The 18,394-nt window shown below is 35.2% G+C and overlaps 1 long non-coding RNA gene across 1 annotated transcript in view; it reads left to right on the top strand.

Annotated features, from left to right (window-relative positions):
• LOC144346263 (uncharacterized) overlaps window positions 1-16,947 on the top strand; it is a 70,678-nt gene extending 53,731 nt beyond the window's left edge. Inside the window, exon 2 of the long non-coding RNA XR_013419495.2 lies at window positions 16,611-16,947. This is a non-coding gene — a long non-coding RNA (uncharacterized LOC144346263). The remainder of the gene's footprint in view (window positions 1-16,610) is intronic.
• The last annotated feature ends 1,447 nt before the right edge of the window (window positions 16,948-18,394 follow it).

The following is an 18,394-nucleotide window of genomic DNA, read 5'->3' as shown; positions in this document are numbered from 1 at the left end:
CTAATTTGGCAAAAAAGCGTATATCAAATGTTGTTTCTTGGAAATGTTTTTTAGTTTATATGACTTTTTTTTGAGTGTGCATTTTTAGAATTCAATTTCCTGGTGAGTCAACACCTATATTTTATATTTGATTTTACTGATCTGAGAATAAAAATCACCTGATACCAAGTTTATTTATAAAGAGTATTTCATACATGTAGATTCCTTTAATCCTGACTTGGAATATACATGATGCCATAGAATATCATAGATTCTTTTCATCCTGGCTATGGGAATATACATGATGCCATAGAATATCATAGATTCTTTTCATCCTGGCTATGGGAATATACATGATACCATAGAATATCATAGATTCTTTTCATCCTGGCTATTGGAATATACATGATACCATAGAATATCATAGATGCTTTTCATCCTGGCTATTGGAATATACATGATACCATAGAATATCATAGATTCTTTTCATCCTGGCTATTGGAATATACATGATACCATAGAATATCATAGATTCTTTTCATCCTGGCTATGGGAATATACATGATACCATAGAATATCATAGATTCTTTTCATCCTGGCTATTGGAATATACATGATACCATAGAATATCATAGATTCTTTTCATCCTGGCTATTGGAATATACATGATACCATAGAATATCATAGATTCCTTTCATCCTGGCTATTGGAATATACATGATACCATAGAATATCATAGATTCTTTTCATCCTGGCTATTGGAATATACATGATGCTATAGAATATCATAGATTCTTTTCATCCTGGCTATTGGAATATACATGATACCATAGAATATCATAGATTCCTTTCATCCTGGCTATTGGAATATACATGATACCATAGAATATCATAGATTCTTTTCATCCTGGCTATTGGAATATACATGATGCCATAGAATATCATAGATTCTTTTCATCCTGGCTATGGGAATATACATGATACCATAGAATGTCATAGATTCCTTTCACCCTGGCTATTGGAATATACATGATACCATAGAATGTCATAGATTCCTTTCACCCTGGCTATGGAAAAATACATGATACCATAGAATGTCATAGATTCCTTTCATCCTGGCTATTGGAATATACATGATGCCATAGAATATCATAGATTCTTTTCATCCTGGCTATGGGAATATACATGATACCATAGAATGTCATAGATTCCTTTCACCCTGGCTATTGGAATATACATGATACCATAGAATGTCATAGATTCCTTTCATCCTGGCTATGGGAATATACATGATGCCATAGAATACCATAGATTCCTTTCACATGGCTATTGGAATATACATGATTGCATAGAATGTCATAGATTCCTTTCACCCTGGCTATGAAAATATACATGATACCATAGAATGTCATAGATTCCTTTCATCCTGGCTATGGGAATATACATGATGCCATAGAATATCATAGATGCCTTTCACCATGGCTATTGGAATATACATGATTGCATAGAATATCATAGATTCCTTTCACCCTGGCTATGGGAATATACATGATACCATAGAATGTCATAGATTCCTTTCACCCTGGCTATGGAAATATACATGATACCATAGAATGTCATAGATTCCTTTCACCCTGGCTATGGGAATATACATGATACCATAGAATGTCATAGATTCCTTTCACCCTGGCTATGGGAATATACATGATACCATAGAATGTCATAGATTCCTTTCACCCTGGCTATGGAAATATACATGATACCATAGAATGTCATAGATTCCTTTCACCCTGGCTATGGGAATATACATGATGCCATAGAATATCATAGATTCCTTTCACCATGGCTATTGGAATATACATGATTGCATAGAATATCATAGATTCCTTTCACCCTGACTATGGGAATATACATGATGCCATAGAATATCATAGATTCCTTTCACCCTGGCTATGGGAATATACTTGATACCATAGTATATCATAGATTCCTTTCACCCTGGCTATTGGAATATACATGATGCCATAGAATATCATAGATTCCTTTCACCCTGGCTATTGGAATATACATGATGCCATGGAATATCATAGATTCCTTTCACCTTGGCTATGGGAATATACATGATGCCATAGTATATCATAGATTCCTTTCACCCTGGCTATTGGAATATACATGATGCCATAGAATATCATAGATTCCTTTCACCTTGGCTATTGGAATATACATGATGAAATGGAATATCATAGATTCCTTTCACCTTGGCTATGGGAATATACATGATGCCATAGAATATCATAGATTCCTTTCACCCTGGCTATGGGAATATGCATGATACCATAGAATATCATAGATTCCTTTCATCCTGGCTATTGGAATATACATGATGCCATAGAATGTCATAGATTCCTTTCACCCTGGCTATGGGAATATACATGATGCCATAGAATGTCATAGATTCCTTTCACCCTCTCTATGGGAATATACATGATGCCATAGAATATCATAGATTCCTTTCACCCTGGCTATGGGAATATACATGATGCCATAGAATATCATAGATTCCTTTCACCCTGACTATGGGAATATACATGATGCCATAGAATATCATAGATTCCTTTCACCCTGGCTATGGGAATATACATGATACCATAGAATATCATAGATTCCTTTCATCCTGGCTATTGGAATATACATGATGCCATAGAATACCATAGATTCCTTTCACCCTGGCTATTGGAATATACATGATGACATAGAATATCATAGATTCCTGTCATCCTGGCTATGGGAATATACATGATGCCATAGAATATCATAGATTCCTTTCACCCTGGCTATGGGAATATACATGATACCATAGAATATCATAGATTCCTTTCATCATGGCTATTGGAATATACATGATGCCATAGAATATCATAGATTCCTTTCACCCTGGCTATTGGATTATACTTGATGGCACAGAATATCATAGATTCCTTTCATCCTGGCTATGGGAATATACATGATGCCATAGAATGTCATAGATTCCTTTCACCCTGGCTATGGGAATATACATGATACCATAGAATGTCATAGATTCCTTTCATCCTGGCTATTGGAATATACATGATGCCATAGAATATCATAGATTCCTTTCACCCTGGCTATGGGAATATACATGATACCATAGAATATTATAGATTCCTTTCACCCTGGCTGTGGGAATATACATGATGCCATAGAATATCATAGATTCCCTTCACCTCGGCTATGGGAATATACATGATGCCATAGAATATCATAGATTCCTTTCATCCTGGCTATGGGAATATACATGATGCCATAGAATGTCATTGATTCCTTTCACCCTGGCTATTGGAATATACATGATACCATAGAATATCATAGATTCTTTTCATCCTGGCTATTGGAATATACATGATGCTATAGAATATCATAGATTCTTTTCATCCTGGCTATTGGAATATACATGATACCATAGAATATCGTAGATTCCTTTCATCCTGGCTATTGGAATATACATGATACCATAGAATATCATAGATTCTTTTCATCCTGGCTATTGAAATATACATGATGCCATAGAATATCATAGATTCTTTTCATCCTGGCTATGGGAATATACATGATACCATAGAATGTCATAGATTCCTTTCACCCTGGCTATGGGAATATGCATGATACCATAGAATATCATAGATTCCTTTCAAACTGGCTATTGGAATATACATGATGCCATAGAATGTCATAGATTCCTTTCACCCTGGCTATGGGAATATACATGATGCCATAGAATGTCATAGATTCCTTTCACCCTGTCTATTATGGGAATATACATGATGCCATAGAATATCATAGATTCCTTTCACCCTGGCTATGGGAATATACATGATGCCATAGAATATCATAGATTCCTTTCACCCTGGCTATGGGAATATACATGATACCATAGAATATCATAGATTCCTTTCATCCTGGCTATTGGAATATACATGATGCCATAGAATACCATAGATTCCTTTCACCCTGGCTATTGGAATATACATGATGGCATAGAATATCATAGATTCCTTTCATCCTGGCTATGGGAATATACATGATGCCATAGAATATCATAGATTCCTTTCACCCTGGCTATGGGAATATACATGATACCATAGAATATCATAGATTCCTTTCATCATGGCTATTGGAATATACATGATGCCATAGAATATCATAGATTCCTTTCACCCTTGCTATTGGAATATACTTGATGGCATAGAATATCATAGATTCCTTTCATCCTGGCTATGGGAATATACATGATGCCATAGAATGTCATAGATTCCTTTCACCCTGGCTATGGGAATATACATGATACCATAGAATGTCACAGATTCCTTTCATCCTGGCTATTGGAATATACATGATGCCATAGAATATCATAGATTCCTTTCACCCTGGCTATGGGAATATGCATGATACCATAGAATATCATAGATTCCTTTCAAACTGGCTATTGGAATATACATGATGCCATAGAATGTCATAGATTCCTTTCACCCTGGCTATGGGAATATACATGATGCCATAGAATGTCATAGATTCCTTTCACCCTGTCTATTATGGGAATATACATGATGCCATAGAATATCATAGATTCCTTTCACCCTGGCTATGGGAATATACATGATGCCATAGAATATCATAGATTCCTTTCACCCTGGCTATGGGAATATACATGATACCATAGAATATCATAGATTCTTTTCATCCTGGCTATGGGAATATACATGATACCATAGAATATCATAGATTCTTTTCATCCTGGCTATTGGAATATACATGATACCATAGAATATCATAGATGCTTTTCACCCTGGCTATTGGAATATACATGATGGCATAGAATATCATAGATTCCTTTCATCCTGGCTATGGGAATATACATGATGCCATAGAATATCATAGATTCCTTTCACCCTGGCTATGGGAATATACATGATACCATAGAATATCATAGATTCCTTTCATCATGACTATTGGAATATACATGATGCCATAGAATATCATAGATTCCTTTCACCCTTGCTATTGGAATATACTTGATGGCATAGAATATCATAGATTCCTTTCATCCTGGCTATGGGAATATACATGATGCCATAGAATGTCATAGATTCCTTTCACCCTGGCTATGGGAATATACATGATACCATAGAATATCATAGATTCTTTTCATCCTGGCTATGGGAATATACATGATGCCATAGAATATCATAGATTCTTTTCATCCTGGCTATGGGAATATACATGATACCATAGAATATCATAGATTCTTTTCATCCTGGCTATTGGAATATACATGATACCATAGAATATCATAGATGCTTTTCACCCTGGCTATTGGAATATACATGATGCCATAGAATACCATAGATTCCTTTCACCCTGGCTATTGGAATATACATGATGGCATAGAATATCATAGATTCCTTTCATCCTGGCTATGGGAATATACATGATGCCATAGAATATCATAGATGCCTTTCACCATGGCTATTGGAATATACATGATTGCATAGAATATCATAGATTCCTTTCACCCTGGCTATGGGAATATACATGATACCATAGAATGTCATAGATTCCTTTCACCCTGGCTATGGAAATATACATGATACCATAGAATGTCATAGATTCCTTTCACCCTGGCTATGGGAATATACATGATACCATAGAATGTCATAGATTCCTTTCACCCTGGCTATGGGAATATACATGATACCATAGAATGTCATAGATTCCTTTCACCCTGGCTATGGAAATATACATGATACCATAGAATGTCATAGATTCCTTTCACCCTGGCTATGGGAATATACATGATGCCATAGAATATCATAGATTCCTTTCACCATGGCTATTGGAATATACATGATTGCATAGAATATCATAGATTCCTTTCACCCTGACTATGGGAATATACATGATGCCATAGAATATCATAGATTCCTTTCACCCTGGCTATGGGAATATACTTGATACCATAGTATATCATAGATTCCTTTCACCCTGGCTATTGGAATATACATGATGCCATAGAATATCATAGATTCCTTTCACCCTGGCTATTGGAATATACATGATGCCATGGAATATCATAGATTCCTTTCACCTTGGCTATGGGAATATACATGATGCCATAGTATATCATAGATTCCTTTCACCCTGGCTATTGGAATATACATGATGCCATAGAATATCATAGATTCCTTTCACCTTGGCTATTGGAATATACATGATGAAATGGAATATCATAGATTCCTTTCACCTTGGCTATGGGAATATACATGATGCCATAGAATATCATAGATTCCTTTCACCCTGGCTATGGGAATATGCATGATACCATAGAATATCATAGATTCCTTTCATCCTGGCTATTGGAATATACATGATGCCATAGAATGTCATAGATTCCTTTCACCCTGGCTATGGGAATATACATGATGCCATAGAATGTCATAGATTCCTTTCACCCTCTCTATGGGAATATACATGATGCCATAGAATATCATAGATTCCTTTCACCCTGGCTATGGGAATATACATGATGCCATAGAATATCATAGATTCCTTTCACCCTGACTATGGGAATATACATGATGCCATAGAATATCATAGATTCCTTTCACCCTGGCTATGGGAATATACATGATACCATAGAATATCATAGATTCCTTTCATCCTGGCTATTGGAATATACATGATGCCATAGAATACCATAGATTCCTTTCACCCTGGCTATTGGAATATACATGATGACATAGAATATCATAGATTCCTGTCATCCTGGCTATGGGAATATACATGATGCCATAGAATATCATAGATTCCTTTCACCCTGGCTATGGGAATATACATGATACCATAGAATATCATAGATTCCTTTCATCATGGCTATTGGAATATACATGATGCCATAGAATATCATAGATTCCTTTCACACTGGCTATTGGATTATACTTGATGGCACAGAATATCATAGATTCCTTTCATCCTGGCTATGGGAATATACATGATGCCATAGAATGTCATAGATTCCTTTCACCCTGGCTATGGGAATATACATGATACCATAGAATGTCATAGATTCCTTTCATCCTGGCTATTGGAATATACATGATGCCATAGAATATCATAGATTCCTTTCACCCTGGCTATGGGAATATACATGATACCATAGAATATTATAGATTCCTTTCACCCTGGCTGTGGGAATATACATGATGCCATAGAATATCATAGATTCCCTTCACCTCGGCTATGGGAATATACATGATGCCATAGAATATCATAGATTCCTTTCATCCTGGCTATGGGAATATACATGATGCCATAGAATGTCATTGATTCCTTTCACCCTGGCTATTGGAATATACATGATACCATAGAATATCATAGATTCTTTTCATCCTGGCTATTGGAATATACATGATGCTATAGAATATCATAGATTCTTTTCATCCTGGCTATTGGAATATACATGATACCATAGAATATCGTAGATTCCTTTCATCCTGGCTATTGGAATATACATGATACCATAGAATATCATAGATTCTTTTCATCCTGGCTATTGAAATATACATGATGCCATAGAATATCATAGATTCTTTTCATCCTGGCTATGGGAATATACATGATACCATAGAATGTCATAGATTCCTTTCACCCTGGCTATGGGAATATGCATGATACCATAGAATATCATAGATTCCTTTCAAACTGGCTATTGGAATATACATGATGCCATAGAATGTCATAGATTCCTTTCACCCTGGCTATGGGAATATACATGATGCCATAGAATGTCATAGATTCCTTTCACCCTGTCTATTATGGGAATATACATGATGCCATAGAATATCATAGATTCCTTTCACCCTGGCTATGGGAATATACATGATGCCATAGAATATCATAGATTCCTTTCACCCTGGCTATGGGAATATACATGATACCATAGAATATCATAGATTCCTTTCATCCTGGCTATTGGAATATACATGATGCCATAGAATACCATAGATTCCTTTCACCCTGGCTATTGGAATATACATGATGGCATAGAATTTCATAGATTCCTTTCATCCTGGCTATGGGAATATACATGATGCCATAGAATATCATAGATTCCTTTCACCCTGGCTATGGGAATATACATGATACCATAGAATATCATAGATTCCTTTCATCATGGCTATTGGAATATACATGATGCCATAGAATATCATAGATTCCTTTCACCCTTGCTATTGGAATATACTTGATGGCATAGAATATCATAGATTCCTTTCATCCTGGCTATGGGAATATACATGATGCCATAGAATGTCATAGATTCCTTTCACCCTGGCTATGGGAATATACATGATACCATAGAATGTCACAGATTCCTTTCATCCTGGCTATTGGAATATACATGATGCCATAGAATATCATAGATTCCTTTCACCCTGGCTATGGGAATATGCATGATACCATAGAATATCATAGATTCCTTTCAAACTGGCTATTGGAATATACATGATGCCATAGAATGTCATAGATTCCTTTCACCCTGGCTATGGGAATATACATGATGCCATAGAATGTCATAGATTCCTTTCACCCTGTCTATTATGGGAATATACATGATGCCATAGAATATCATAGATTCCTTTCACCCTGGCTATGGGAATATACATGATGCCATAGAATATCATAGATTCCTTTCACCCTGGCTATGGGAATATACATGATACCATAGAATATCATAGATTCTTTTCATCCTGGCTATGGGAATATACATGATACCATAGAATATCATAGATTCTTTTCATCCTGGCTATTGGAATATACATGATACCATAGAATATCATAGATGCTTTTCACCCTGGCTATTGGAATATACATGATGGCATAGAATATCATAGATTCCTTTCATCCTGGCTATGGGAATATACATGATGCCATAGAATATCATAGATTCCTTTCACCCTGGCTATGGGAATATACATGATACCATAGAATATCATAGATTCCTTTCATCATGACTATTGGAATATACATGATGCCATAGAATATCATAGATTCCTTTCACCCTTGCTATTGGAATATACTTGATGGCATAGAATATCATAGATTCCTTTCATCCTGGCTATGGGAATATACATGATGCCATAGAATGTCATAGATTCCTTTCACCCTGGCTATGGGAATATACATGATACCATAGAATATCATAGATTCTTTTCATCCTGGCTATGGGAATATACATGATGCCATAGAATATCATAGATTCTTTTCATCCTGGCTATGGGAATATACATGATACCATAGAATATCATAGATTCTTTTCATCCTGGCTATTGGAATATACATGATACCATAGAATATCATAGATGCTTTTTCACCCTGGCTATTGGAATATACATGATGCCATAGAATACCATAGATTCCTTTCACCCTGGCTATTGGAATATACATGATGGCATAGAATATCATAGATTCCTTTCATCCTGGCTATGGGAATATACATGATCCCATAGAATATCATAGATTCCTTTCACCCTGGCTATGGGAATATACATGATACCATAGAATATCATAGATTCCTTTCATCATGACTATTGGAATATACATGATGCCATAGAATATCATAGATTCCTTTCACCCTTGCTATTGGAATATACTTGATGGCATAGAATATCATAGATTCCTTTCATCCTGGCTATGGGAATATACATGATGCCATAGAATGTCATAGATTCCTTTCACCCTGGCTATGGGAATATACATGATACCATAGAATGTCATAGATTCCTTTCATCCTGGCTATTGGAATATACATGATGCCATAGAATATCATAGATTCCTTTCACCCTGGCTATGGGAATATACATGATACCATAGAATATTATAGATTCCTTTCACCCTGGCTGTGGGAATATACATGATGCCATAGAATATCATAGATTCCCTTTACCCCGGCTATGGGAATATACATGATGCCATAGAATATCATAGATTCCTTTCATCCTGGCTATGGGAATATACATGATGCCATAGAATGTCATTGATTCCTTTCACCCTGGCTATTGGAATATACATGATGCCATAGAATATCATAGATTCCTTTCAAACTGGCTATTGGAATATACATGATGCCATAGAATGTCATAGATTCCTTTCACCCTGGCTATGGGAATATACATGATGCCATAGAATGTCATAGATTCCTTTCACCCTGTCTATTATGGGAATATACATGATGCCATAGAATATCATAGATTCCTTTCACCCTGGCTATGGGAATATACATGATGCCATAGAATATCATAGATTCCTTTCACCCTGGCTATGGGAATATACATGATACCATAGAATATCATAGATTCCTTTCATCCTGGCTATTGGAATATACATGATGCCATAGAATACCATAGATTCCTTTCACCCTGGCTATTGGAATATACATGATGGCATAGAATATCATAGATTCCTTTCATCCTGGCTATGGGAATATACATGATGCCATAGAATATCATAGATTCCTTTCACCCTGGCTATGGGAATATACATGATACCATAGAATATCATAGATTCCTTTCATCATGACTATTGGAATATACATGATGCCATAGAATATCATAGATTCCTTTCACCCTTGCTATTGGAATATACTTGATGGCATAGAATATCATAGATTCCTTTCATCCTGGCTATGGGAATATACATGATGCCATAGAATGTCATAGATTCCTTTCACCCTGGCTATGGGAATATACATGATACCATAGAATGTCATAGATTCCTTTCATCCTGGCTATTGGAATATACATGATGCCATAGCATATCATAGATTCCTTTCACCCTGGCTATGGGAATATACATGATACCATAGAATATTATAGATTCCTTTCACCCTGGCTGTGGGAATATACATGATGCCATAGAATATCATAGATTCCCTTTACCCCGGCTATGGGAATATACATGATGCCATAGAATATCATAGATTCCTTTCATCCTGGCTATGGGAATATACATGATGCCATAGAATGTCATTGATTCCTTTCACCCTGGCTATTGGAATATACATGATGCCATAGAATATCATAGATTCCTTTCCTCTTGTTTATGGGAATATATTTGATAACATATAGTATGTCATAGATTACTTTTATTTGGAATCTCAATTGTCAAGAACAAGCATAACTTGGATACGGTCATCATCCATTTTATCTATGTGATGTCACACATAATGTAAATTATGGGCTGATAATTTGCATAAAAATTAATAATTATGTGGCTGAATAAAAAAACAGTGAATTACTGGAGTGCCAAGTTTGTAGAATTGAGGATGTCTATGGTAAAAACTATGGCAAAACCTGGAAACAAATAATTTTATATTCTTATGTACACGTAGGTATGCTAGCAATATATGTCACTTTCAGATTTGTTTAACTGTGATCTATCTTCTATTTTGTTCAAAATCATTTGCTGGTTTGCTTTGATACTTTTTGATTGGTGTAGATAATAGAAGTGGATTTTTCTGTCTGTTTTATTTTTGCATGTATTTTGGGTTAAAATGGGTGTGTTTATGATAAATTCTAAATCAAAATAGTTTTATTTTTACCATGTTTTCACCTGTGATTGGTCCCTCTCAGAATTGTTCAGTTTTTTGTGAACATTCACTCACTTTCACCAAGCTGAGATTTTGGAATATTTGTATATTGTAAAGTCATTAAAGTCATTGGGTTTTAATTTCGCTGATAACTGAAATCTACTAAATTAAATCTACATGAACATGTAAAATAACTATAAAACTCATCGTTTCCTGAACAAATTCATAAAATTGAAACACAGTGAATATGCTCAAAACATTGGAATTAAATTTTATCAAAAATAAATGAGTTTACAATAGTTATATTTATTGATATTACTATACAGATGACAAGATCTAATTTAAGGGTTGTTACAGGAACTACAATGATATATATCCAGCATGTTAGATTCACTTGTCAACTTTATAATTTATCAAGATTAAAATTTTTACCCCATATTTTTGTGAAATAACTCTTTTATCATAGACTGTCCTGCTTGGTTTGGTTATACTCTGCATAGAATATGTAAATGAGTGTTTTGTCAGATTTCCCATGATTTGTGCATGCACTAAAAGTGTACAACTGACTGCAATCTATGTAACATTTCATAGTTTAGGCACAGCAAACCTCTGCTGATATACTGTTACCATGGTGACTGAGTTGAATTATTTTTCATTTTTAGCTCTGCGTCAACTTTTTATCTTTTCGACTTCTTCTTGAAAACTCTAAGCCCTGGTGCTTTGATATTTGGTGAGTATGTACCTCGGGCAGACCTCTCTTAGATTTGTTCATTTCGTGATATCTTTAATTCTCTGATTTCGATGAATATTTTTGGTAAAAAATGATATTTTTGACTTCTTGTTAAAACCGCAAGTCTGATTGCTTTGATACCATACATATAAGTATCTCAGGTAGACCTCAGTCAGATTTATTCATTTCGTGAAGATATCTTCAATTCTTTAATTTTGATGAATATTTTTGTAATTTCTGGTAAAAAGTGATATTTTTGACTAATTGTTGAAAAAAGCAAGTTCGAATATTTGAGTTGCATTTGAGTTCTACAGGTAGATCTCTCTCAGATTTGTTCATATTCTAATGATATCTTCAGTTTATAATTGAAATGTGCATTGCTAACAGCAGAGCTATCTCAGTCGACAGGCTGCATGTACTATTGATGTCTGTTTTAATTAGACAATGTACTTTACTTGTAGTGCATACATTACATGGGACCATATGAAACACCACACCAAGTGACAATTGATTGTACTGTGGAATGATGAAAATAAGTGATATTTGCACAAAGTATAAATGTCACTTTTTCTGTTTGACTACTCTGATGTCATTGAGTGGGAAACAAATTACACATGTAGTGTGATCGCTATGCCAACAATGACACCTAAAAACATTATATTTTATAATGGTATTTTTTCTTAAATAATTTTGAATATTTTTAGTGCCATGCAGCAGTTCTGGACATTGAATATCAATGGGTTTTTTTTTTTTTTTTTACTTTTTTAAGTAAAAACTGCAGGTTACATGTCAAAACTTACCCTGGGTGAGCGTGCCACATACTCAATGGGAAGGCTAAATCCACTGGCCAAGATTTATTCACTAATGAATGTGACTTTTGGGGAACTTTGGTTAAGGTTTAAATTACAGGTGTTGCGTTTAGCCTAGGCTTGTTAACACTAGAATAGCCCTCAAACTAGCGTATGCTAATATTAGAAGAACATGGTCACTCAGCCCTGTCAAGTAGTTCTAAACATGAAATACAGTATCTGTGACACTAGAATTCACAATATAGTATTTGTACATCAAATTATATTAGATAGTGCTGTTTGTTCTTATTCTAAGTTGATCTACTTAACCATATTTGTAATTGTGTCATTTCTGATAAAATTAAATAACAATAAATGTATCATAATTCTGTGAAAAACTGAAAATACTAATACAATGCAATTTCATCACCATGGTAACTTGTTAACTTTCACTTTCCAAAAACTGATATACATGTACATAAATTGTTGCAAAAATAGGAATAATACTTGATACATTGTTGGAATGATACACTATTTTCGTGATTACAATACATGATTTCATATTAATAAAAACTATCACAAATTTGTCACAAATTACTTGCTGTCAACTCCATATGTGCACTGCGTGGGGTCTTTGATAATATCTTGTATGAAAAAATTGGAAACTAGGGTGTCATTTTATACATCTAATTAACATAATTATGTAAATATGATAATGTTATAAATATGATATTAATATGAATATTAGATATTATTCAAGCAAGCAACATGCCCGATCGGTTATTGACCTTCCATTAGTTTGATGCTGTACACACGCCATCTATAGTTTAAACCTGTATTTATTTTGTAACAACAGTCACAAGCGTTTTTAAATTATCTTGTAAACTCACAATCTTTCAAATTATCTGGCAAAATATTGGTGCAGACTGGTGTGATATAATAAAGAAAATTGTTTGTCTGTCTGTGTGTCTGTCTGTCTGTGTAAAAATCTATTTCTACCGATATCTCTCAATGAAATAGCAAAATTGAAATGAATTTTGATTTGTAATTTGTGCATATTTTTACTTTTATATTCCAAATGAATCAAAGCATGCATACTGTTTGCCTGGTTGAATGTCTACTTAAATGTTGCAATTAATTGTCATTAATTTAGCAAATTTGCATACTAATTAACTATTTTACAGCATGCTTTGTTTGTATTCTATCAACAGTTTGCTCTAATTGATTAGAATTTTAATATTATGTGTATTACAACTCCAGGTTCAAAGTTTAATGTTTGAATACAAATCTATGCATATGTATTGCTCCATTATTTTATTTTTTTGCAAACATAATAAAAGAAAAATTGAAATTATCTTTACATATAAAGCCAACATTACTTTAAGGAAACCAGGACCTCATCTATAATAATATAAGTTATGCACAAAATACTGGAGAAGTCTAAATTTGTACAGTGTTTGATTTGTGCCTGACAACACTTATTTGCATAACATCTGAAACGCCACTTCACAGTTTGCAGTCTGGTGCTTCATTCTCAGTTGAGTTTCAATATACTGGGACATGATAGTCTGGATTGCTGACACTCAAAACTTTATAATGCAGTGTAGAACTTTTCACTGATTTATATACAAAAAATGCTGAGTTCCGTCAAGGCGGCAGTAACTCGGTCGCTAATCTTTAAAGTCGATCGCATTTTCTGATTATTACCTGCTATGTGTATAATTTCTGAAAATAGTCTTAACGTGGCTGCACAAATACATGTGCTATACAATTTTTATAGCTTTTATGAATGCATAAGAGAGTGGTTATGGCTTTTCTTATGGTCTGAATGTGTAAGAAAGGAGGGCTCAGAATTGTGATTTGCACATGTACGATGTGTTTACTTGGTGGCAATCTAGTGATATTTTTCCTTCCACTTACTATAACTCAAGTACATTAACATGAGTATAATATCAAAAATTATTGTAGCTCAATGTCATAAGTTTCAGAGCTACACATATAATAATATGAGGTTATTACAAGCATACCTCGATATTTGCGCAAAGACAGTACAGCAGGAGTATTGACCGATGTGTAGCGGAGGTCGATGCGATGGTGTGCTATCTAAGTGCATACTTTGAGGTATCCTCGTAATAACCTTTATTATTATACATATTTTCGTTCCAATTATTGAAATGCCGAAATCAAAAATCCATAGAACAGAATCAACAAACTTCTTTGCGTGAAGTCCGGTCAAATCCTGGTGGCAGCCATGTTTGTCATTAGAGGACGCTTACTTGCGCAACCATTCAATATTTGGAATTTGCATTTCCTAATATGGTAGAATGAAAATATCCCATAAAATACCACAAAATTATGGCACGCTGTAACTTATGGCGTTACAATGACAGATGTATAATAATATATACATCTTCATATTGATTATAAATATCTTTAAATGTATACTATTTACTACACTATACAGTGGGTGAGTGGTCTAAAGTTATAGCTATTTTAACAAGTTCTACTTTCTTTTTGCTTATATATTTTTTTTTTTTTAAATGTTTTTTTTTTTTTGTGCCAGGCAACAGTTTTTTTTCATGTGCAAATTACACATAATGCATTTTGCCACTTAGGGAGTTTTAGGGAGTTATCATAGTGGCTTTGTCTATTGACCGGGACAAACATTCGGGCATTTTTACCCCCTGGCAACTATCACCAGTGAAAACAAAATCTGAGAATTTGTACTATAGGGATAGTTGTTAATACTCTCCTGCACAGTGTACATGTGCAATACATATAAATTTGGTTGTTCAGGATTACCTTAAAATTGAGTTTGTGCAGTTTCTTTGACTTTAGCTGTTTTCATCGGCTCTTTGACTGGTCTTCCACAGCAGCTTGCATGCGTAGTGTATTGAAATACATGGTAGAGTGGTGCATGTCCAAGCATCATAGAATATCTTTAACATACATGTAGCTCCACCCTGAGAATACTTAGTATATTCACACAACATGACTTACGGTCATGTTCCATTTTTGAATATGTTGATAATCTTTTTTAGTTTATGTCTATGCAATCAGAATTTCCAGTCATCTAGTATGTACTTTTCACCACCAGACTTTCTCACCCAAATTTTTCTGCATTCTTTTCCAGAAATATTTTTCAATATTTCTGTAAATGAACCTGTATTCGGAGCCAACAGACGAAATTTGAGTAAATTTTCAGCTTTTACTCAAACACAGTTTTGCTATTTTTGTCTCAATCTTGTGTAGGAAAGTGCAGACTGTAAATGAGTCTATTTTGTGAATTTGTGATGAAAAGAGGGAACTGGTGGTGAAAAGCCATTAGTTAGAAATATTTTTGATTGATGTGTGCTTGGAATATGAATTCATCACCTACTACCATAAATAAATATAACAAACCCTTATCATATAATTCTGTGATTATTCATACATATTATTTTTTATTGTCTAGGCAGTGGTAATGATGGGACAGTAGAGGTGTTGCTACATCCAGTATTATGGGAAGTATGACGTGTGAAGACAACTATATTTTAAAGTTGTGTGCTTTATAATCCTCTATGACTGTGGGAAAATAGCTCATCTGTCTGCTGGTGACTTGTTAACTCTAATGTCAAGTCCATTTATATGATGGTGACATAAATACTGGATTATAATGGCGCCAAGCGTTAATCCTTTTTTTCTCCATAACTTTTAACAAAGTTCTACTTTGACACACTTATGTGAATATGGTATCCTGTATGATACTGTTCATCTTATGCCATTAAAATATTATATGCTTAATTTAGTAACTGGTTTTCAGTGTCTGTTATGTAAGGCAGTGGTTCTATTTAGTTTTCAGACTATAAGAATGTGCATAAGTTAGCATGTCTTTTCAGTGAACTAAAAATCAACCCAAAAGTAGTAGTATTGTAATATATATCATGTATTATCACATGCATAACTTGCGTATCACTACAGGGTGACATAAGACAGGGCAGACCACAAAACCCATATCACTACAGTATGACGTAAGACAGGGCAGACCACACCACAAAACCCATATCACTACAGTATGACATAGGACAGGGCACAAAACCCATATCACTACAGTGTGACGTAAGACAGGGCAGACCACAAAACCCATATCACTACAGTGTGACGTAAGACAGGGCAGACCACAAAACCTATATCACCACAGTATGACGTAAGAAGGGCAAACCACACCACAAAACCCATATCACTAAGTATGACATAGGACAGGGCAGACCACAAAACCCATATTACCACAGTATGAGGTAAGACAGGGCAGATCACAAAACCCATATCACCACAGTGTGACGTAAGACAGGGCAGACCACAAAACCCATATCACCACAGTATGACGTAAGACAGGGCAGACCACAAAACCCATATCACCACAGTATGACATAGGACAGGGCAGACCACAAAACCCATATCACTACAGTGTGACGTAAGACAGGGCAGACCACAAAACCCATATCACTACAGTGTGACGTAAGACAGGGCAGACCACAAAACCTATATCACCACAGTATGACGTAAGAAGGGCAAACCACACCACAAAACCCATATCACTAAGTATGACATAGGACAGGGCAGACCACAAAACCCATATTACCACAGTATGAGGTAAGACAGGGCAGATCACAAAACCCATATCACCACAGTGTGACGTAAGACAGGGCAGACCACAAAACCCATATCACCACAGTGTGACGTAAGACAGGGCAGACCACAAAACCCATATCACCACAGTATGACATAAGACAGGGCAGACCACAAAACCCATATTACCACAGTATGACGTAAGACAGGGCAGACCACAAAACCCATATCACTACAGTGTTACGTAAGACAGGGCAAACCACAAAACCCATATCATTACATTATGACGTAAGACAGGGCAGACCACAAAACCCATATCACTACAGCGTTACGTAAGACAGGGCAGACCACAAAACCCATATCACTACAGTGTGACATAAGACAGGACAGACCACAAAACCCATATCATTACAGTATGACATAAGACAGGGCAGACCACAAAACCCATATTACCACAGTATGACGTAAGACAGGGCAGACCACAAAACCCATATCACTACAGTGTTACGTAAGACAGGGCAGACCACAAAACCCATATCACCACAGTGTGACGTAAGACAGGGCAGACCACAAAACCCATATCACCACAGTGTGACGTAAGACAGGGCAGACCACAAAACCCATATCACC

Source organism: Saccoglossus kowalevskii, chromosome 18, assembly GCF_978046115.1.
Source record: "Saccoglossus kowalevskii chromosome 18, keSacKowa6.1, whole genome shotgun sequence".
Classification (NCBI taxonomy): domain Eukaryota; kingdom Metazoa; phylum Hemichordata; class Enteropneusta; family Harrimaniidae; genus Saccoglossus; species Saccoglossus kowalevskii.
Note: the sequence above shows the minus strand (reverse complement) of the source record. Positions and strands in the feature narration are given on the sequence as shown.